The sequence below is a fragment of the Arvicanthis niloticus genome, unplaced genomic scaffold (genome assembly GCF_011762505.2).
Source record: "Arvicanthis niloticus isolate mArvNil1 unplaced genomic scaffold, mArvNil1.pat.X pat_scaffold_668_arrow_ctg1, whole genome shotgun sequence".
Classification (NCBI taxonomy): domain Eukaryota; kingdom Metazoa; phylum Chordata; class Mammalia; order Rodentia; family Muridae; genus Arvicanthis; species Arvicanthis niloticus.
The window spans coordinates 38,935-62,348 of record NW_023046281.1 but is presented as its reverse complement, the minus strand read 5'-3'; the positions used below and the strand labels follow the sequence as shown (position 1 = coordinate 62,348).

Sequence of the window (23,414 nt, the reverse complement as noted above, 5' to 3'; positions counted from 1 at the left end):
TTATACCCAAATAAGTAACACGTTTCTTAACCCAAAATGCACAATGAGACGTCATTCAGTGTTTTCAAGCTATCTATAGAGTTTGCCTGTAACTCATGGGAGTACACATGCTTTTCTGCTTAGGTACCCTTATAGATGGGAACTTCCCTACATTGTAGCATGCGTTTTAGCTGAAATACAGCTACTTCTTTGTACATCGTTTCCAAAACTAAGAACAGTGCATGGCCGGCTAATGCCCTACTTATACCCAAATCAAAGTAACACTGTCTTAACCCAAACTGCACAAGTAACGTTCATTCAGTGTTTTCAGCTATCTAAGATGTTGCCTGTAACTCAGGGAGTACACATGCTTTTCTGCTTAGGTACCCTTATAGATGGGAACTTCCCTACATTGTAGCATGTGTTTTAGCTGAAATACAGCTACTTCTTTGTACATCGTTTCCAAAACTAAGAACAGTGCATGGCCGGCTAATGCCCTGCTTATACCCAAATCAAAGTAACACGTCTTAACCCAAACTGCACAAGTAACGTTCATTCAGTGTTTTCAGCTATCTAAGAGTTGCCTGTAACTCAGGGAGTAGACATGCTTTTCTGCTTAGGTACCCTTATAGATGGGAACTTCCCTACATTGTAGCATGCGTTTTAGCTGAAATACAGCTACTTCTTTGTACATCGTTTCCAAAACTAAGAACAGTGCATGGCCGGCTAATGCCCTGCTTATACCCAAATCAAAGTAACACGTCTTAACCCAAACTGCACAAGTAACGTTCATTCAGTGTTTTCAGCTATCTAAGAGTTGCCTGTAACTCAGGGAGTACACATGCTTTTCTGCTTAGGTACCCTTATAGATGGGAACTTCCCTACATTGTAGCATGCGTTTTAGCTGAAATACAGCTACTTCTTTGTACATCGTTTCCAAAACTAAGAACAGTGCATGGCCGGCTAATGCCCTGCTTATACCCAAATCAAAGTAACACGTCTTAACCCAAACTGCACAAGTAACGTTCATTCAGTGTTTTCAAGCTATCTAAGAGTTGCCTGTAACTCAGGGAGTAGACATGCTTTTCTGCTTAGGTACCCTTATAGATGGGAACTTCCCTACATTGTAGCATGCGTTTTAGCTGAAATACAGCTACTTCTTTGTACATCGTTTCCAAAACTAAGAACAGTGCATGGCCGGCTAATGCCCTGCTTATACCCAAATCAAAGTAACACGTCTTAACCCAAACTGCACAAGTAAGGTTCATTCAGTGTTTTCAGCTATCTAAGAGTTGCCTGTAACTCAGGGAGTACACATGCTTTTCTGCTTAGGTACCCTTATAGATGGGAACTTCCCTACATTGTAGCATGCGTTTTAGCTGAAATACAGCTACTTCTTTGTACATCGTTTCCAAAACTAAGAACAGTGCATGGCCGGCTAATGCCCTGCTTATACCCAAATCAAAGTAACACGTCTTAACCCAAACTGCACAAGTAACGTTCATTCAGTGTTTTCAGCTATCTAAGAGTTGCCTGTAACTCAGGGAGTACACATGCTTTTCTGCTTAGGTACCCTTATAGATGGGAACTTCCCTACATTGTAGCATGCGTTTTAGCTGAAATACAGCTACTTCTTTGTACATCGTTTCCAAAACTAAGAACAGTGCATGGCCGGCTAATGCCCTGCTTATACCCAAATCAAAGTAACACGTCTTAACCCAAACTGCACAAGTAACGTTCATTCAGTGTTTTCAGCTATCTAAGAGTTGCCTGTAACTCAGGGAGTACACATGCTTTTCTGCTTAGGTACCCTTATAGATGGGAACTTCCCTACATTGTAGCATGCGTTTTAGCTGAAATACAGCTACTTCTTTGTACATCGTTTCCAAAACTAAGAACAGTGCATGGCCGGCTAATGCCCTGCTTATACCCAAATCAAAGTAACACGTCTTAACCCAAACTGCACAAGTAACGTTCATTCAGTGTTTTCAGCTATCTAAGTATTGCCTGTAACTCAGGGAGTAGACATGCTTTTCTGCTTAGGTACCCTTATAGATGGGAACTTCCCTACATTGTAGCATGCGTTTTAGCTGAAATACAGCTACTTCTTTGTACATCGTTTCCAAAACTAAGAACAGTGCATGGCCGGCTAATGCCCTGCTTATACCCAAATCAAAGTAACACGTCTTAACCCAAACTGCACAAGTAACGTTCATTCAGTGTTTTCAGCTATCTAAGAGTTGCCTGTAACTCAGGGAGTAGACATGCTTTTCTGCTTAGGTACCCTTATAGATGGGAACTTCCCTACATTGTAGCATGCGTTTTAGCTGAAATACAGCTACTTCTTTGTACATCATTTCCAAAACTAAGAACAGTGCATGGCCGGCTAATGCCCTGCTTATACCCAAATCAAAGTAACACGTCTTAACCCAAACTGCACAAGTAACGTTCATTCAGTGTTTTCAGCTATCTAAGAGTTGCCTGTAACTCAGGGAGTAGACATGCTTTTCTGCTTAGGTACCCTTATAGATGGGAACTTCCCTACATTGTAGCATGCGTTTTAGCTGAAATACAGCTACTTCTTTGTACATCATTTCCAAAACTAAGAACAGTGCATGGCCGGCTAATGCCCTGCTTATACCCAAATCAAAGTAACACGTCTTAACCCAAACTGCACAAGTAACGTTCATTCAGTGTTTTCAGCTATCTAAGAGTTGCCTGTAACTCAGGGAGTAGACATGCTTTTCTGCTTAGGTACCCTTATAGATGGGAACTTCCCTACATTGTAGCATGCGTTTTAGCCTGAAATACAGCTACTTCTTTGTACATCGTTTCCAAAACTAAGAACAGTGCATGGCCGGCTAATGCCCTGCTTATACCCAAATCAAAGTAACACGTCTTAACCCAAACTGCACAAGTAACGTTCATTCAGTGTTTTCAGCTATCTAAGAGTTGCCTGTAACTCAGGGAGTACACATGCTTTTCTGCTTAGGTACCCTTATAGATGGGAACTTCCCTACATTGTAGCATGTGTTTTAGCTGAAATACAGCTACTTCTTTGTACATTCGTTTCCAAAACTAAGAACAGTGCATGGCCGGCTAATGCCCTGCTTATACCCAAATCAAAGTAACACGTCTTAACCCAAACTGCACAAGTAACGTTCATTCAGTGTTTTCAGCTATCTAAGAGTTGCCTGTAACTCAGGGAGTAGACATGCTTTTCTGCTTAGGTACCCTTATAGATGGGAACTTCCCTACATTGTAGCATGCGTTTTAGCTGAAATACAGCTACTTCTTTGTACATCGTTTCCAAAACTAAGAACAGTGCATGGCCGGCTAATGCCCTGCTTATACCCAAATCAAAGTAACACGTCTTAACCCAAACTGCACAAGTAACGTTCATTCAGTGTTTTCAGCTATCTAAGAGTTGCCTGTAACTCAGGGAGTACACATGCTTTTCTGCTTAGGTACCCTTATAGATGGGAACTTCCCTACATTGTAGCATGCGTTTTAGCTGAAATACAGCTACTTCTTTGTACATCGTTTCCAAAACTAAGAACAGTGCATGGCCGGCTAATGCCCTGCTTATACCCAAATCAAAGTAACACGTCTTAACCCAAACTGCACAAGTAACGTTCATTCAGTGTTTTCAGCTATCTAAGAGTTGCCTGTAACTCAGGGAGTACACATGCTTTTCTGCTTAGGTACCCTTATAGATGGGAACTTCCCTACATTGTAGCATGCGTTTTAGCTGAAATACAGCTACTTCTTTGTACATCGTTTCCAAAACTAAGAACAGTGCATGGCCGGCTAATGCCCTGCTTATACCCAAATCAAAGTAACACGTCTTAACCCAAACTGCACAAGTAACGTTCATTCAGTGTTTTCAGCTATCTAAGAGTTGCCTGTAACTCAGGGAGTAGACATGCTTTTCTGCTTAGGTACCCTTATAGATGGGAACTTCCCTACATTGTAGCATGCGTTTTAGCTGAAATACAGCTACTTCTTTGTACATCGTTTCCAAAACTAAGAACAGTGCATGGCCGGCTAATGCCCTGCTTATACCCAAATCAAAGTAACACTGTCTTAACCCAAACTGCACAAGTAACGTTCATTCAGTGTTTTCAGCTATCTAAGAGTTGCCTGTAACTCAGGGAGTACACATGCTTTTCTGCTTAGGTACCCTTATAGATGGGAACTTCCCTACATTGTAGCATGCGTTTTAGCTGAAATACAGCTACTTCTTTGTACATCGATTCCAAAACTAAGAACAGTGCATGGCCGGCTAATGCCCTGCTTATACCCAAATCAAAGTAACATGTCTTAACCCAAACTGCACAAGTAACGTTCATTCAGTGTTTTCAGCTATCTAAGAGTTTCCTGTAACTCAGGGAGTAGACATGCTTTTCTGATTAGGTACCCTTATAGATGGGAACTTCCCTACATTGTAGCATGCGTTTTAGCTGAAATACAGCTACTTCTTTGTACATCGTTTCCAAAACTAAGAACAGTGCATGGCCGGCTAATGCCCTGCTTATACCCAAATCAAAGTAACACGTCTTAACCCAAACTGCACAAGTAACGTTCATTCAGTGTTTTCAGCTATCTAAGAGTTGCCTGTAACTCAGGGAGTACACATGCTTTTCTGCTTAGGTACCCTTATAGATGGGAACTTCCCTACATTGTAGCATGCGTTTTAGCTGAAATACAGCTACTTCTTTGTACATCGTTTCCAAAACTAAGAACAGTGCATGGCCGGCTAATGCCCTGCTTATACCCAAATCAAAGTAACACGTCTTAACCCAAACTGCACAAGTAACGTTCATTCAGTGTTTTCAGCTACTCTAAGAGTTGCCTGTAACTCAGGGAGTAGACATGCTTTTCTGCTTAGGTACCCTTATAGATGGGAACTTCCCTACATTGTAGCATGCGTTTTAGCTGAAATACAGCTACTTCTTTGTACATCGTTTCCAAAACTAAGAACAGTGCATGGCCGGCTAATGCCCTGCTTATACCCAAATCAAAGTAACACGTCTTAACCCAAACTGCACAAGTAACGTTCATTCAGTGTTTTCAGCTATCTAAGAGTTGCCTGTAACTCAGGGAGTACACATGCTTTTCTGCTTAGGTACCCTTATAGATGGGAACTTCCCTACATTGTAGCATGCGTTTTAGCTGAAATACAGCTACTTCTTTGTACATCGTTTCCAAAACTAAGAACAGTGCATGGCCGGCTAATGCCCTGCTTATACCCAAATCAAAGTAACACGTCTTAACCCAAACTGCACAAGTAACGTTCATTCAGTGTTTTCAGCTATCTAAGAGTTGCCTGTAACTCAGGGAGTACACATGCTTTTCTGCTTAGGTACCCTTATAGATGGGAACTTCCCTACATTGTAGCATGCGTTTTAGCTGAAATACAGCTACTTCTTTGTACATCGATTTCCAAAACTAAGAACAGTGCATGGCCGGCTAATGCCCTGCTTATACCCAAATCAAAGTAACACGTCTTAACCCAAACTGCACAAGTAACGTTCATTCAGTGTTTTCAGCTATCTAAGAGTTGCCTGTAACTCAGGGAGTACACATGCTTTTCTGCTTAGGTACCCTTATAGATGGGAACTTCCCTACATTGTAGCATGCGTTTTAGCTGAAATACAGCTACTTCTTTGTACATCATTTCCAAAACTAAGAACAGTGCATGGCCGGCTAATGCCCTACTTATACCCAAATCAAAGTAACATGTCTTAACCCAAACTGCACAAGTAACGTTCATTCAGTGTTTTCAGCTATCTAAGTGTTGCCTGTAACTCAGGGAGTAGACATGCTTTTCTGCTTAGGTACCCTTATAGATGGGAACTTCCCTACATTGTAGCATGCGTTTTAGCTGAAATACAGCTACTTCTTTGTACATCGTTTCCAAAACTAAGAACAGTGCATGGCCGGCTAATGCCCTGCTTATACCCAAATCAAAGTAACACGTCTTAACCCAAACTGCACAAGTAACGTTCATTCAGTGTTTTCAGCTATCTAAGAGTTGCCTGTAACTCAGGGAGTAGACATGCTTTTCTGCTTAGGTACCCTTATAGATGGGAACTTCCCTACATTGTAGCATGCGTTTTAGCTGAAATACAGCTACTTCTTTGTACATCATTTCCAAAACTAAGAACAGTGCATGGCCGGCTAATGCCCTGCTTATACCCAAATCAAAGTAACACGTCTTAACCCAAACTGCACAAGTAACGTTCATTCAGTGTTTTCAGCTATCTAAGAGTTGCCTGTAACTCAGGGAGTAGACATGCTTTTCTGCTTAGGTACCCTTATAGATGGGAACTTCCCTACATTGTAGCATGCGTTTTAGCTGAAATACAGCTACTTCTTTGTACATCATTTCCAAAACTAAGAACAGTGCATGGCCGGCTAATGCCCTGCTTATACCCAAATCAAAGTAACACGTCTTAACCCAAACTGCACAAGTAACGTTCATTCAGTGTTTTCAGCTATCTAAGAGTTGCCTGTAACTCAGGGAGTACACATGCTTTTCTGCTTAGGTACCCTTATAGATGGGAACTTCCCTACATTGTAGCATGCGTTTTAGCTGAAATACAGCTACTTCTTTGTACATCTGTTTCCAAAACTAAGAACAGTGCATGGCCGGCTAATGCCCTGCTTATACCCAAATCAAAGTAACACGTCTTAACCCAAACTGCACAAGTAACGTTCATTCAGTGTTTTCAGCTATCTAAGAGTTGCCTGTAACTCAGGGAGTAGACATGCTTTTCTGCTTAGGTACCCTTATAGATGGGAACTTCCCTACATTGTAGCATGCGTTTTAGCTGAAATACAGCTACTTCTTTGTACATCGTTTCCAAAACTAAGAACAGTGCATGGCCGGCTAATGCCCTGCTTATACCCAAATCAAAGTAACACGTCTTAACCCAAACTGCACAAGTAACGTTCATTCAGTGTTTTCAGCTATCTAAGAGTTGCCTGTAACTCAGGGAGTACACATGCTTTTCTGCTTAGGTACCCTTATAGATGGGAACTTCCCTACATTGTAGCATGCGTTTTAGCTGAAATACAGCTACTTCTTTGTACATCGTTTCCAAAACTAAGAACAGTGCATGGCCGGCTAATGCCCTGCTTATACCCAAATCAAAGTAACACGTCTTAACCCAAACTGCACAAGTAACGTTCATTCAGTGTTTTCAGCTATCTAAGTGTTGCCTGTAACTCAGGGAGTACACATGCTTTTCTGCTTAGGTACCCTTATAGATGGGAACTTCCCTACATTGTAGCATGCGTTTTAGCTGAAATACAGCTACTTCTTTGTACATCGTTTCCAAAACTAAGAACAGTGCATGGCCGGCTAATGCCCTGCTTATACCCAAATCAAAGTAACACGTCTTAACCCAAACTGCACAAGGTAACGTTCATTCAGTGTTTTCAGCTATCTAAGAGTTGCCTGTAACTCAGGGAGTACACATGCTTTTCTGCTTAGGTACCCTTATAGATGGGAACTTCCCTACATTGTAGCATGCGTTTTAGCTGAAATACAGCTACTTCTTTGTACATCATTTCCAAAACTAAGAACAGTGCATGGCCGGCTAATGCCCTACTTATACCCAAATCAAAGTAACACGTCTTAACCCAAACTGCACAAGTAACGTTCATTCAGTGTTTTCAGCTATCTAAGAGTTGCCTGTAACTCAGGGAGTACACATGCTTTTCTGCTTAGGTACCCTTATAGATGGGAACTTCCCTACATTGTAGCATGCGTTTTAGCTGAAATACAGCTACTTCTTTGTACATCGTTTCCAAAACTAAGAACAGTGCATGGCCGGCTAATGCCCTGCTTATACCCAAATCAAAGTAACACGTCTTAACCCAAACTGCACAAGTAACGTTCATTCAGTGTTTTCAGCTATCTAAGAGTTGCCTGTAACTCAGGGAGTACACATGCTTTTCTGCTTAGGTACCCTTATAGATGGGAACTTCCCTACATTGTAGCATGCATTTTAGCTGAAATACAGATACTTCTTTGTACATCGTTTCCAAAACTAAGAACACTGCATGGCCGGCTAATGCCCTGCTTATACCCAAATCAAAGTAACACGTCTTAACCCAAAGTGCACAAGTAACGTTCATTCAGTGTTTTCAACACACTAAGAATTGCCTGTAACTCAGGGAGTAGACATGCTTTTCTGCTTAGGTACTCTTATAGATTGGGAACTTCCCTACATTGTAGCATGCGTTTTAGCTGAAATACAGCTACTTCTTTGTACATCGTTTCCAAAACTAAGAACAGTGCATGGCCGGCTAATGCCCTGTTTATACCCAAATCAAAGTAACACGTCTTAACCCAAACTGCACAAGTAACGTTCATTCAGTGTTTTCAGCTATCTAAGAGTTGCTTGTAACTCAGAGAGTACACATGCTTTTCTGCTTAGGTACCCTTATAGATGGGAACTTCCCTACATTGTAGCATGCGTTTTAGCTGAAATACAGCTACTTCTTTGTACATCGTTTCCAAAACTAAGAACAGTGCATGGCCGGCTAATGCCCTGCTTATACCCAAATCAAAGTAACATGTCTTACATTGTACCATGCATTTTGGCTGCAACAGAGTTACAGTTTTTTTTTACATGGTTTCCAAAAAAAAAGTACAGTGCAGGGCTGGCTAATATCCTGTGGCTACCCAACTCAAAATAACACCTCTTCACCCAAACTGCACAAGTCATGTACATTTAGTGCTTTCGCCTCTCTAAGAGTTGCCTGGCACTCAGGGAGTACCCAGGCTTTTCTCCTTGGATAGTCTTAAAGTCGAGACCTGCCCTACATTGTACCATGCGTTTTAGCTGCAATACAGCTACTGCTTTGTACATGGTTTCCAAAACGGAGAACAGTGCAGGGCCAGCTAATACCCTGTGGATACCCACCTCAAAATAACAAGTCTTCACTCAAACTGTATAAGTCATGTGCATTTAGTGCTATCACCTCTCTAAGAGTTGCTTGTCACTGAGTGAGTACCCAGGCTTTTCTCCTTAGGTAGTCTTCCAGATGTGAACTGCCTTACATTGTACCATGCGTTTTAGCTGCAATACAGCTCCTGCTTTGTACATGGTTTTTAAAAGAGAGAAGAGTGCAGGGCCAGCTAATATGCTGTAGCTACACAACTCAAACTAACACGTCTTCACCCAAACTGCACGAGTAACCTGCATTTAGTGCTTTCACCTCTCTAAGAGTTGCCTAGCACTCAGGGAGTACCCAGGCCTTTCTCCTTGGATAGTCTTAAATACGAGACCTGCCCTACATTGTACCATGCGTTTTAGCTGCAATACAGCTACTGCTTTGTACATGGTTTTTAAAAGAGAGAAGAGTGCAGGGCCAGCTAATATGCTGTAGCTACCCAACTCAAAATAACAGGTCTTCACCCAAACTGCACAAGTCACGTGAATTTAGTGCTTTCACCTCTCTAAGAATTGCCTGGCACTCAGGGAGTACCCAGGCTTTTCTCCTTGGATAGTCTTAAAGACGAGACCTACCGTACATTGTAACATGCGTTTTAGATGCAATACAGCTACTGCTTTGTACATGGTTTCCAAAACGGAGAACAGTGCAGGGCCAGCTAATACCCTGTGTATACCCACCACAAAATAACAAGTCTTCACCCAAACTGCCTAAGTCATGTGCATTTAGTGCTATCACCTCTCTAAGAGTTGCTTGTCACTGAGTGAGTACCCAGACTTTTCTCCTTAGATAGTCTTCCAGATGTGAACTGCCTTACATTGTACCATGCGTATTAGCTGCAAAACAGCTACTACATTATACATGGTTTCAAAACCAGAGAACAGTGCAGGGCCTGCTATTACCCTGTGGCTACCAAATGCAAAGTAACATGTCTTCACCCTAACTGCACAAGTTACATGCATTTTGTGGTTTCACCTCTATAAGAGTTGCCTGGCACTCAGAGAGTACCCAGGCTTTTCTTTTTGGGTAGTCTTACAGTGGGAACTGCCTTACATTGTACCATGCGTTTTAGCTGCAACCCAGCTACTGCTTTGTACAAGGTTTCCAAAATGGAGAACAGTACAGGGCCGGCTAATTCTCTGTGGCTACTCAACTCAAACTAACATGTCTTCACCCAAACTGCACAAATCATGTGAATTTGGTGCTTTCACCTCTCTAAGAGTTGCCTGGCACTCAGAGAGTACCCAGCCTTCTTTCCTTAGGTAGTCTGACAGACGAGAACTGCCTTACATTTTACCATGCGTTTTAGCTGCAATACAGCTACTGCTTTATACATGGTTTCCAAAACAGAGAACAGTGCAGGGTCAGTTAAAACCCTGTGGCTATCCAACTCAAAATATCACATATTCACCCAAATTGCACAAGTCATGTGCATTTAGTGCTTTCACCTCTCTAAGAGTTGCCTGGCACTTAAGGAGTACCCAGGCTTTTTTCCTTGGGTAGTCTTACAGATGGGAACTGCCTTACATTGTACCATGCGTTTTGGTTACAACACAGCTACTTCTTTGTACATAGTTTTCAAAACAGAGAACAGTGCATGGCCGACTAAAACCCTGATGCTACCCAACTCAAAATAACATGTTTTCACCCAAAATGCACAAGTCACGTGCATTTAGTGCTTTCACCTAAGAGTTGCCTGGGTACTCAGGGAGTACCCAGGCTTTTCTCCTTGGGTAGTCTTACAGATGGGAACTGCCTTACATTGTACCATGCATTTTGGTTACAACACAGCTACTTCTTTGTACATAGTTTCCAAAACAGAGAACAGTGCGTGGCCGACTAAAACCCTGATGCTACCCAACTCAAAATAACATTTTTTCACCCAAACTGCACAAGTCATGTGCATTTAGTGCTTTCACCTCTCTAAGAGTTGCCTGGCACTCAGTGAGTACCCAGGCTTTTCTCCTTTGGTAGTCTTACAGACGGGAACTGCCTTACATTGTACCATGCATTTTGGCTGCAACAGAGTTACAGTTTTTTACATGGTTTCCAAAAAAAAGTACAGTGCAGAGCTGGCTAATAGCCTGTGGATACCCACCTCAAAATAACAAGTCTTCACCCAAACTGCACAAGTCATGTGTATTTAGTGCTTTCACCTCTCTAAGAGTTGCCTGGCACTCAGGGAGTACCCAGGCTTTTCTTCTTGGATAGTCTTACAGATGGGAACTGCCTTACATTGTACCATGCATTTTGGCTGCAATACAGTTACTGTTTTGGACATCGTTTCCAAAAAGGAGAACAGTGCAGGGCTGGCTAATACCCTGTGGCTACCCAACTCAAAAAAAACACGTCTTCACCCAAACTGCACAAGTCATGTGCATTTAGTGCTTTCACCTCTCTAAGAGTTGCCTGGCAGTCAGTGAGTACCCAGGCTTTTCTCCTTTGGTAGTCTTACAGACGGGAACTGCCTTACATTGTACCATGCACTTTGGCTGCAACAGAGTTACAGTTTTTTACATGGTTTTCAAAAAAAAAAAAAAGTACAGTGCAGGGCTGGCTAATAGCCTGTGACTACCCAACTCAAAATAACACCTCTTCACCCAAAATGCACAAGTCACGTGCATTTAGTGCGTTCACCTCTCTAAGAGTTGCCTGGCACTCAGGGAGTATCCAGGCTTTCCTCCTTGGATAGTCTTAAAGATGAGACCTGCCCTACATTGTACCATGCGTTTTAGCTGCAATACAGCTACTGCTTTGTACATGGTTTCCAAAACGGAGAACAGTGCAGGGCCAGCTAATACCCTGTGGATACCCACCTCAAAATAACAAGTCTTCACCCAAACTGTATAAGTCATGTGCATTTAGTGCTATCACCTCTCTAAGAGTTGCTTGTCACTGAGTGAGTACCCAGGCTTTTCTCCTTAGGTAGTCTTCCAGATGTGAACTGCCTTACATTCTACCATGCGTTTTAGCTGCAATACAGCTACTGCTTTGTACATGGTTTTGAAAAGAGAGAAGAGTGCAGGGCCAGCTAATATGCTGTAGCTACCCAACTCAAAATAACACGTCTTCACCCAAACTGCACGAGTAACCTGCATTTAGTGCTTTCACCTCTCTAAGAGTTGCCTAGCACTCAGGGAGTACCCAGGCTTTTCTCCTTGGATAGTCTTAAAGACAAGACCTGCCCTACATTGTACCATGCGTTTTAGCTGCAATACAGCTACCGCTTTGTACATGGTTTAAAAAACAGAGAACAGTGCAGGGCCAGCTAACACCCTGTGGATACCCAACTCAAAACAACAAGTCTTCACCCAAACTGCCTAAGTCATGTGCATTTAGTGCTATCACCTCTCTAAGAGTTGCTTGTCACTGGGTGAGTACCCAGGCTTTTCTCCTTAGGTAGTCTTCCAGATGTGAACTGCCTTACATTGTACCATGCGTTTTAGCTGCAAAACAGCTACTACGTTATACATGGTTTCAAAAACAGAGAACAGTGCAGGGCCTGCTAATACCCTGTGGCTACCCAATGCAAAGTAACATGTCTTCACCCTAACTGCACAAGTTACATGCATTTTGTGGTTTCACCTCTATAAGAGTTGCCTGGCACTCAGGAAGTACCCAGGTTTTTCTTCTTGGGTAGTCTTCCAGATGTGAACTGCCTTACATTGTACCATGCGTTTTAGCTGCAATACAGCTACTGCTTTGTACATGGTTTTGAAAAGAGAGAAGAGTGCAGGGCCAGCTAATATGCTTTAGCTACCCAACTCAAAATAACAGGTCTTCACCCAAACTGCACAAGTCACATGAATTTAGTGCTTTCACCTCTCTAAGAGTTGCCTGGCACTCAGGGAGTACCCAGGCTTTTCTCCTTGGATAGTCTTAAAGACGAGACCTACCGTACATTGTAACATGAGTTTTAGATGCAATACAGCTACTGCTTTGTACATGGTTTCCAAAACGGAGAACAGTGCAGGGCCAGCTAATACCCTGTGTATACCCACCTCAAAATAACAAGTCTTCACCCAAACTGCATAAGTCATGTGCATTTAGTGCTATCACCTCTCTAAGAGTTGCTTGTCACTGAGTGAGTACCCAGACTTTTCTCCTTAGATAGTCTTCCAGATGTGAACTGCCTTACATTGTACCATGCGTTTTAGCTGCAAAACAGCTACTACGTTATACATGGTTTCAAAAACAGAGAACAGTGCAGGGCCTACTATTACCCTGTGGCTACCCAATGCAAAGTAACATGTCTTCACCCTAACTGCACAAGTTACGTGCATTTTGTGGTTTCACCTCTATAAGAGTTGCCTGGCACTCAGGGAGTACCCAGGCTTTTCTTCTTGGGTAGTCTTACAGTGGGAACTGCCTTACATTGTACCATGCGTTTTAGCTGCAACACAGGTACTGCTTTGTACAAGGTTTCCAAAATGGAGAACAGTGCAGGGCTGGCTAATTCGCTGTGGCTACTCAACTCAAACTAACATGTCTTCACCCAAACTGCACAAATCATGTGAATTTGGTGCTTTCACCTCTCTAAGAGTTGCCTGGCACTCAGAGAGTACCCAGCCTTCTCTCCTTAGGTAGTCTTACAGACGAGAACTGCCTTACATTTTACCATGCATTTTAGCTGCAATACAGCTACTGCTTTATACATGGTTTCCAAAACAGAGAACAGTGCAGGGCCGGTTAAAACTCTGTGGCTATCCAACTCAAAATATCACATAATCACACAAATTGCACAACTCAGGTGCATTTAGTGCTTTCACCTCTCTAAGAGTTGCCTGGCACTTAAGGAGTACCCAGGCTTTTTTCCTTGGGTAGTCTTACAGATGGGAACTGCCTTACATTGTACCATGCATTTTGGTTACAACACAGCTACTTCTTTGTACATAGTTTCCAAAACAGAGAACAGTGCGTGGCCGACTAAAACCCTGATGCTACCCAACTCAAAATAACATGTTTTCACCCAAAATGTACAAGTCATGTGCATTTAGTGCTTTCACCTCTCTAAAAGTTGCCTGGCACTCAGGGAGTACCCAGGCTTTTCTCCTTGGGTAGTCTTACAGATGGGAACTGCCTTACATTGTACCATGCATTTTGGCTGCAACACAGTTACTGTTTTGGACATCGTTTCCAAAAAGGGGAACAGTGCTGGGCTGGCTAATACCCTGTGGCTACCCAACTCAAAAAAACACCTCTTCACCCAAACTGCACAAGTCATGTGCATTTAGTGCTTTCACCTCTCTAAGAGTTGCCTGGCAGTCAGTGAGTACCCAGGCTTTTCTCCTTTGGTAGTCTTACAGACGGAAACTGCCTTACATTGTACCATGCATTTTGGCTGCAACAGAGTTACAGTTTTTTACATGGTTTCCAAAAAAAAAGTACAGTTCAGGGCTGGCTAATAGCCTGTGGCTACCCAACTCAAAATAACACCTCTTCACCCAAACTGCACAAGTCATGTACATTTAGTGCGTTCACCTCTCTAAGAGTTTCCTGGCACTCAGTGAGTACCCAGGCTTTTCTCCTTTGGTAGTCTTACAGACGGAAACTGCCTTACATTGTACCATGCATTTTGGCTGCAACAGATTTACAGTTTTTTACATGGTTTCTTAAAAAAAAGTACAGTGCAGGGCTGGCTAATAGCCTTTGACTATCCAACTCAAAATAACACCTCTTCACCCAAACTGCACAAGTCACGTGCATTTAGTACTTTCAGCTCTCTAAGAGTTGCTTTTCACTGAGTGAGTACCCAGGCTTTTCTTCTTGGGTAGTCTTACAGATGGGAACTGCCTTACTTTGTACCATGCGTTTTAGCTGCAATACAGCTACTTCTTTGTACATGGTTTCCAAAACAGAGAACAGTGCAGTGCTGGCTAATACCCTGTGGCTACCCAACTCAAAATAACACGTCTTCACCCAAACTGCACATATAACCTGCATTTAGTGCTTTCAGCTCTCTAAGAGTTTCCTGTCACTCAGGGAGTACCCAGGCTTTTCTTCTTGGGTAGTCTTACAGATGCGAACTGCCTTACATTGTACCATGCGTTTTAGCTACAATACACCTAATTCTTTGTACATAGTTTCCAAAACAAAGAACAGTGCATGGCCGGCTAATGCCCTGTTGCTACCCAACTCAAAATAACACGTCTTCACCCAAACTGCACATATAACCTGCATTTAGTGCTTTCACCTCTCTAAGAGTTGCCTGTCACTCAGGGAGTACCCAGGCTCTTCTCCTTGGGTAGTCTTACAGATGGGAAATGCCTTACATTGTAGTATGTGTTTTGGTTACAACACAGCTATCTCTTTGTACATAGTTTTCAAAACAGAGAACAGTGCATGGCCGACTAATACCCTGAGGCTACCCAACTCAAAATAACACGTATTCACCCAAACTGCACAAGTAACTTACATTTAGTGCTTTCAGCTCTCTAAGAGTTTCCTGTCACTCAGGGAGTACCCAGGCTTTTCTTCTTGGGTAGTCTTACAGACTGGAACTCCCTTACATTGTAGCATGCATTTTAGGTGCAATACAGCTTCTTCTTTGTACATAGTTTCCAAAACTTAGAACAGTGTTTAGCCGGCTAATGCCCTGTGGCTACCCAACTCAAAATAACATGTCTTCTCCCAAACTGCACATGTCACATGCATTTAGTGCTTTCAGCTATCTAAGAGTTGCCTGACACACAGGGAGTACCCAGGCTTTTCTACGTGGGTAGTCTTACAGACGGGAATTTCCTTACATTGTAGCATCAGTTTAGGCTGCAATACAGCTACTTCTTTGTACATAGTTTCAGAAACAGAAAATAATGCTTGAGAGACTAATACAGCGTTTATATTGAAAACAGAAGAACAGGTGGTTTTTTTCTGTTTTGATGTTGGGGAGACTGTTTAATAGCTACAGCGAAGGACAAAACAGAAATCCTACCCAGTATTAGTCATGTAAAAGACCTCACAGACCACATATGCTGGGTGGTATTAGTTCTAGTTGCCAGGGAAAATGAATGTGTGTTCCCTGGGCAATCTGAGAGGAATGGGGGTTTTAACATGAGAGGCATAGGAGCAGGGTGCACCCCAGTATTTGATTGTGCACCCCTGGAGGCTGAGGGTATACCACGGGGGCAGCTGGGTGGCCTCCAGTAGTAGGCTGGGGGTGCACCCATGGTGCCTGAGGGTGACTTCCAAAGGATTGGCGGTGCATGCCAGGGAATGAAGAGTATAATTCAGGAGCTGATGTGTTTACCCCTGGAAACTGAGAATGAACTCCAGATGATGGAGTAGAGTAGACCCCTGGAGCTGGTTGGTGGAACCCTGGCTTTCCTGGGTAGACTCCTGAAGCTGGCATATGCACAGCTGGTGCTAGTGGGTGCAATTCAAGGTCTGGTGGGTGGACCCCTGCATGTGACAGGTGCACACCTGGTAATGGTGGGTCCACTCCAGGAGCTGGGAGATGGACCCCAGATGTTGTTGGATGGACCACTGATGTTGGAGAATGGACTCCACGACATGGGGGATGGACCCCAGATGTTAGTGAATGTGGCACTGGTGCTGGGGCAGTGCACCTCTTGAGCTGTTGCAGGCATCTGGGGAAGTTCAGGGGTACCAGAGAAATCACACTCACTGGGGGCAATAGGTGGCAGAGGCAGGGCACCAGGTGGAGGTGGCAGCAAAGCATCAGGGAGTGGGGGATGAGGAGGCAGTCCATTCATGAGTGGGGGCAGGGACCACTTGATTTCCTGAGGGAATGGGTGGTCCTGCTTGGAGGCTGAGAGGGGCTGGAGGCTTCTCCATCTTCAATTGGAACTGTAGAAAACACTGTTTGGTCTCTCGGTTCCAGTGGGTCCAAAACTTGCCCTCAGCCTTGTCAATCTGCCAGCTTGACACCTTAAAGGCAATGGTCTCATATAGCTCAGCAGCCATGAGCAGGTATTGCCAGTGGAGATCCAAGGGCTCGAATCTCTGCTCTTAGGTACGCATGAAGTGGTGGCAAGGCGTGATGACCTCTGCAATCTTACGGTAGTCAATCTGGAACAGCAGGCTCTGATGTCCCATCTTTGTGTCCCTCTGCTTGGTCACTTTGTAACCAGGGACGCCGAACTTTACAAACTTCTTGACCTTCACCTTTACCATCTCTGGTGCAGGCTGAGCAAGGGCTTCTTTGGCTTCCTTGACAGCTCGCTGGGCCAAGATACTTTGATGTTTCTTCCCTTGGATATGGAACAGGTATCTCCCATCATTGTTATGCAGAGTCAGACAGTTTGCACTCAGAGGATCCCAGGTGGTTCTTCATAAAATATGGGTCCTTGTTGAGGTCTATGGTCTCCAGGGCCAGTTGCCTCAGGCTCTCTCTCTGGTCCAGGTTGTTCTCTGAGGAGGAAGCCATGCCCTCACTCCCAGTTTTGCCTCCAAGTTCAGTGCTGGAAGTCCATGATGCAGGCATGGGTGCTTTAGGGGACAGGACAAGGCCTTGCAACCAGGGCTAAATCTCCCCTAAGACCAGGATTTCACCTTGTGCCTCAGAGCCTGTCTTAACTGAAACTGTACAAGTCACTTGCATTTAGTGGTTACAGCTGTATACCAGTTGTCTTTAACTCAGGTAGTACAAATGCATTCCTCTTTGTGCATTTGTACAGACCCTTACTGCATTACATTGTATCATGCATTTTAGATGTCATACAGGTACTTTTTTGTACATAGTATACAAAACAAAGAACAATGCTCGGTGGGCTAATAAAGGGTCCATATCCAAAATCAAAAAACACGTCTTAAGTCAAATTGCACAAGGAAAGTCTATTTAGGTTTTTCAGCTTTCTAAGAGTGTTTTTAACTCAGAAAGTACACATGCCCTCTGCCTTGTGTATTTCTACAGAAGGGAACTGCCTTACATTGTATCATGCATTTTAGCTGTAATACATGTACTTATTTGTACATAGTATACAAAACAAAGAATAAGGCTTGGAAGGCTAATACAGGGTTTATATGGAAAACAGAAGAACAGGTGTTTTTTTTCTATTTTGATGTGGGGGAGACTGTTTAATAGCCACAGGGCAGGACAAAACAGAAAACCTACCCAGTACTGGTCATGTGAAAGACCACACAGACCACAGATGCTGGGTGTTGGTACTTCACGTTGCCCGGGGAAATGAATGTGTGTTCCTTGGGCCATCTGAGGGGAATGGGGGTTTTAGCATGAGAGGCATAGGAGCAGGGTGCACCCCAGTATTTGATGGTGCATCCCTGGAAGCTGAGGGTGCACCACTGGGGCAGCTAGGTGGGCTGCAGTAGGAGGCTGGGGGTGCACCCGTGGTGCCTGAGGGTGAATTCCAGGGGATGGGCGGTGGATGCCAGGGGATGAAGAGTAGAATTCAGGAACTGATGGGTTTACCCCTGAAACCTGAGGATGAACACCAGATGATGGGTGAGGGTGGACCCTGGAGCTAGTTGGTGGAACCCTGGGGCTTGTGGGTGGACTCCTGAAGCTGGCATGTTCACAGCTGGTGCTAGTGGGTGCACTTCAGGAGCTGGTGGGTGGACCCCTGCATTCGGCAGGTGCACACCTGGTAATGGTGGGTCCACTCCAGGAGCTGGGGGATGGACCCCAGATGTTGTTGGATGGACCACTGATGTTGGAGGATGAACTCCAGGACCTGGGGGAATGGACCCCATATGTTAGTAGATATGGTACTGGTGCTGGGGGGTAAACCTCTGGAGGTGTTGCAGGCATCTGGGGAGGTTCAGGTGTACCAGAGAAATCACACTCACTGGGGGCAATAGGGCAGGGCACCAGGTGGAGGTGGCAGCAAAGCATCAGGGAGTGGGGGATGAGGAGGCAGTTCATTCATGAGTGGGGGCGGGTTCCACAGTATGCAAACCAGAGTTCCTACTCTGTGCTAGACTCTGGGATACACAGATATGAACCTCATCAAGCCCCTGCCCACTATAATTTTATATCTAGGAAAGATAAACACCAACAAACACAAAAAGAAGCTACAATTTACCAAGCAAGTGTAGCAATTTTATAAGACCCTGTCTGCAAGGCCATCATGTCCTGCCCAAAGTGCACAGAGGCCAAACCAGAGTGTGATTTGGACCCCTCAGTCCAGGACATTACCCAACACAGCTCCACAAGGGGCTTCAAGCATAGGTTGGGAGTGAGGTTGGGATCTCTTACAGTAAGGTGTGGTTGAACACTCTGCTGGCCTTTGATAAATAAGGCTATCTCCCAGGTACTCAAGAGGCAGGCAAGTCACCTCACATCACTGGGCCTTAGTTTCCATATCTGCATCATAGCCTAGGGAATTGAAAGTCAAATGAGAATGCTAGAAGCTAAGGGATTATTTTAATTATTTGAGGTGGGGAAACTGAGGCCCGGCGAGAGCAAAGACTCTGTCCAATGTCCCAAAAAATGTCAGTGATGGTGCTGCAGTTGGAGCCCAGGACTTCTGCTTCTAGTTCACAATATCTTTCCCTGGGGCAGGTGAATGGGAAGTGAGATGGGGTGAGCCCATCTGTCTTGCTGTTTGGACTGAGGGCAAGATACTAGGTAAGGAGTAAAGCTGGAGAAAGAGGAGGACCCATGAACATACCAAGGCTGAGATTAAAAAAAAAAAAAACACAAACCCAGAGATTCCCCCCTCCCGTGCCCCATCCTGGCCCAACCCTGAAGTCCAATCAGAGCTAGGGTCAGGTCCAAGTTCAAGTCTGAGAGTATGCATTTGTTCCTGGGGCTGCAGATCCAGGAGGTTTCACAAGCTGCAGTTAGCCTAAGCGCCGACAGGGGTCCCATCTGCCTATGGTGATTTGAGACTCAGAACAGGGCTGCTTCAGGCTCCAGTGGTCCAGGGAACTGTAAGCAGATAGGTGCAGGATAGGTGTGTGTGTTTGATGGAGGTCACCACAACAGGTCTTGCTGTGTAACTTGGCTGCAAGTTGTTGTGGTGAGTAATCTGGCTTTAGCGCCATGCTCCCTTTTCCCTCCCTGCACTGGTCCTCCTCTCCCCCACTGAGATGTGCCTGCTCCTTTGGTTCCAGTGAGGAAGCTTTGAATCCGGGCTAAGCCCTTCCTACCATGCTGTCTCCACTCCTTCAGCACTTTTACCTGCTCCACTCTACATCAAGCTGAGGGTCACCTGCCTAGAGGAGGTCCTCACCTGAGTATAGCATGAGGACCCACCCACCATCCCCGTATCCATCCAATTCCCAGAAAGCACTGGCAAGTACACGGGGAATCATTCCCCTTCAGCTAGAATCCCCATTCTTCCTAGGATCCGCACCCGACTTCAGCATGTCATGTGGTAGTGACATTTAAGAAATGTGTCTTTAAAACTCGATTTGCTCTAGTTTGTGGTTTGTCACAGGAATTCTGAAAATACTAAGTAATTAGAATGTCAGGGAGTGGGATAGTAAAATTCTCTTCTCTTCCAGGGAAGAGTTCTAATTAGGAGCAGGTTGTAAGATCTCTAACTTCTAAGCTCACACTAGAAAGGGCAGGTGCATCAACAAACTGCTGCCATGCTTGTAGAAAAGATAAATGTATTTGGTTTCTTGTAAACATATTCCAGATCCATGATGTGTGCATGACACAGACCAGGGCCTACAAAGAAGTCTCCCTGCCCCAAACCAAGCTAGAATCATTCTGAAGACACCACAGGCAGTTCTACCACCTGTGGCCAGCAGGTGGCGAGATGAGAGTGGCCAGGAGCCCAAGCTGCTGAGTGATAGTCACTGGTCATAAGGCACTAAACATCTATGCCCACGGAGTCTTTGTATAATTAATATTTGTGCAGTGTGGCAAACCAAAACGGTAGGATGAAACTATAAAATAGGAAAGAAAAGGTTGGAGGGAACAACAAACATGACAGCACTCGTATAGACCGAGACACCAGGGAAACACACACAAGTACTTGGTGGACACAGATCCTGGCAAAGGAATGGAAAGAGTACAAGACACTGGCCCACAAGACAGTGACAGAGTAATTCTTAACATTCCAATGGTTGTTGTCACCAGAAAGTGAATCAGAATACCTGACTCAGCTTTCCTAAAACACCAACCATGTGACCAGTAACACTAATCATTACAGTGCCCCTCTCCCTGACCCCCTTCACTACTCCACCCCCAACTATGGAAACACCTACCTCACCTCAGACCAGTCTTACAGGAAAAGAAACCAATGCACTCAGATGCCTCCTTGACCCCCAGGGTATCACAGAGCTAAGACTGTACGGACCATGAAGAAGACCATCCATCCTAACAGCCTGGACTGGAGAAGAAGCCCCATTCTTAAGAGACACATGAGTCACTCAAGGTCACATAAGACTCTAACAAAAAAACAGAAGGCAGATGAGACTCACACTTCTTCCTTCGAAGCCTAGAGCTTCCCTTTTCTTCTCCAGAAAAATTGCCCTCTCCACAAACACACACACCCCCAAAAGTTTTTCTTAAAAGTGGATCACTCCACAGGAGGTGCATACTACTGCCAAGCAGCCTCCCTGAGGATGTCTTTCTCTGGCCCCCAGGCTCTTCCTGGACCATGCTTGGCAGCTGACGGACTTGAGCCAGTGGCAGGATGGAGCCTGGGGATGAGCTAAATATCTGTGCTGAGTAGTCTGAGTTCTGGTGAAGAGAGATGAGATGGAGGAGGCAGTAATGAGGATGAAAGAAGCAGATATGAATCACATTTTTATCCAGTTTGTGTAACTAGGAAGTACTTGTGCATGCACAGTCACCAGTATCACACATAAAACAGGATATTTCCAAGCCAGCCCATCCATTGACACTTTCTCTAGAAAAAATCATCTCCCTTTGTCTTTTTCTCATCCTGGAGCCATCTGGAGCCTGGGAAAGTGTTGCCAGACTGCTGGCTGCCCAGTCCACAGCAATTCCTCAAAAGCAGCAGCCTGCCCCCCCATCCTGTATCGTTGCTTCCTCCTCTTCCTGGGAGACACCTAAGTGAGCAGGAGACTGTGACCTCCACACCCCTTTCCCACTCCCACCATGCTACAGACTGTGCCTGTTTTCAGGAGCAATAGAAGAAACTCAGAAACCATCCTCACTGTCCCAGACCAACAAAGGAGCACGGCTGCGCAGTCTGACTCACACACACGGATGCAGGTTTCCTGGTTCAGGTACTTCAGTGTACCTTTCCTTAGGAGAAGAAGGCAGTTTCAAACTTTGCCATCTTTCTAGAAGCAGAGTATGTCTCTCCTGGAAGACTGACAAGTTGAAGCCTCCATTTGAAAGGTCCGGGACTCCCCAGAAAGGGGTCCACTTAAGTCACAGGATAGCATGCACCCAAAGGACACACGAGAGACCATCTTGCTGTAAAGTACATGAGGTGGTTTATTAAATCAGAGCTCTGGGCCAGCCCATATCCCCATATCTCACATAGGGGATAGAGGGACTGACCTCGTGGCTCAGGGGCATAGCGCTTATATATGTGCGGGGTAGGGAAAAATCGAACTTTCACGCGGGTGCACAGGATTGGTTGTTTTACCTCTTTTGAACACTAGTAGGCCGTACCATGGGGCAGGGTGTAGTTCTTCCCTTGGCCAGTCAGTTTCTGGGATGTTCTTAACAGGCCTTTGTACTGTAACTCCCCCCTCCTCTGTAACTAATTAGATGGACCCAAACCTGCTGGCAGGTGCTTTTCTGCCCAAGGTCTAAGGCGAAAAATTTACACATATTTCATAAGATGGCCTTTATAATTTTTCACTCTACATCCCCACTTTTTCCGATTTGGTTATGTTTTTAATCATAAAAACTCAATTATTAATAGTCTATTTTCACCCCACTTTTTCCGATCTGGATCTTTAGAAAAATTTAAACTCCAGTATCATAATTACCATTTTCTTGACCCAAAGTCTTATATTGGTGGCGCAACACAAAAAGCTGAACAGCATTTATCCTTTCTCTAACAAAAGTTATTAATCTATTTTAAATGTAGGGGCCTATGGTTAAGAGCAAAAGTAAAATCACAAGGGGTCCAGCAAGGGAGGATTGAACCAACTCTCGAATCAAAGTTGCTGTGCATCTCTATCTTGTCTCTGGTCTAACTTTTTTTTTCTGAATTTATTCTCTGGTCACTCTTGAATGGTCTACATAATAGTAACATTTTTTCTTAGAGCAGCACACAGACTTTTTTCTTTAAGAAACAGCAAGTCTAGTAATAACTTAACTTTGTTACTGACTGTTCTAGGGCTCTCAAATCCACATCAGTGGCAGCCCTCAGCTGATGAAAGTAATGAGGTGTCTGTATCAATGTAGTTACACCTGTCTCTATATCTATGGCCACTCCTAGTCACAATGTAACAGCTAGAGTCAAGGAAAATAGGCTGTCTGCAGAATCATCTAGGGTGTATCTCAAACTCAGTTCAAGAGTACCTGCGGGAACTAGCTGGACAAGTATATGATAATCTTTGACTGCAAGCTCACCATTTATTAATCTTAGGAACTAAGTATCTGT

General features: G+C 44.3%; 1 pseudogene; it reads right to left on the bottom strand.

Moving 5' to 3' along the window:
* Positions 1–15,846: 15,846 nt before the first annotated feature.
* LOC117702302 (splicing factor 3A subunit 2-like) lies at positions 15,847–17,582 on the bottom strand (annotated as a pseudogene).
* Between the last annotated feature and the right edge of the window lie 5,832 nt (positions 17,583–23,414).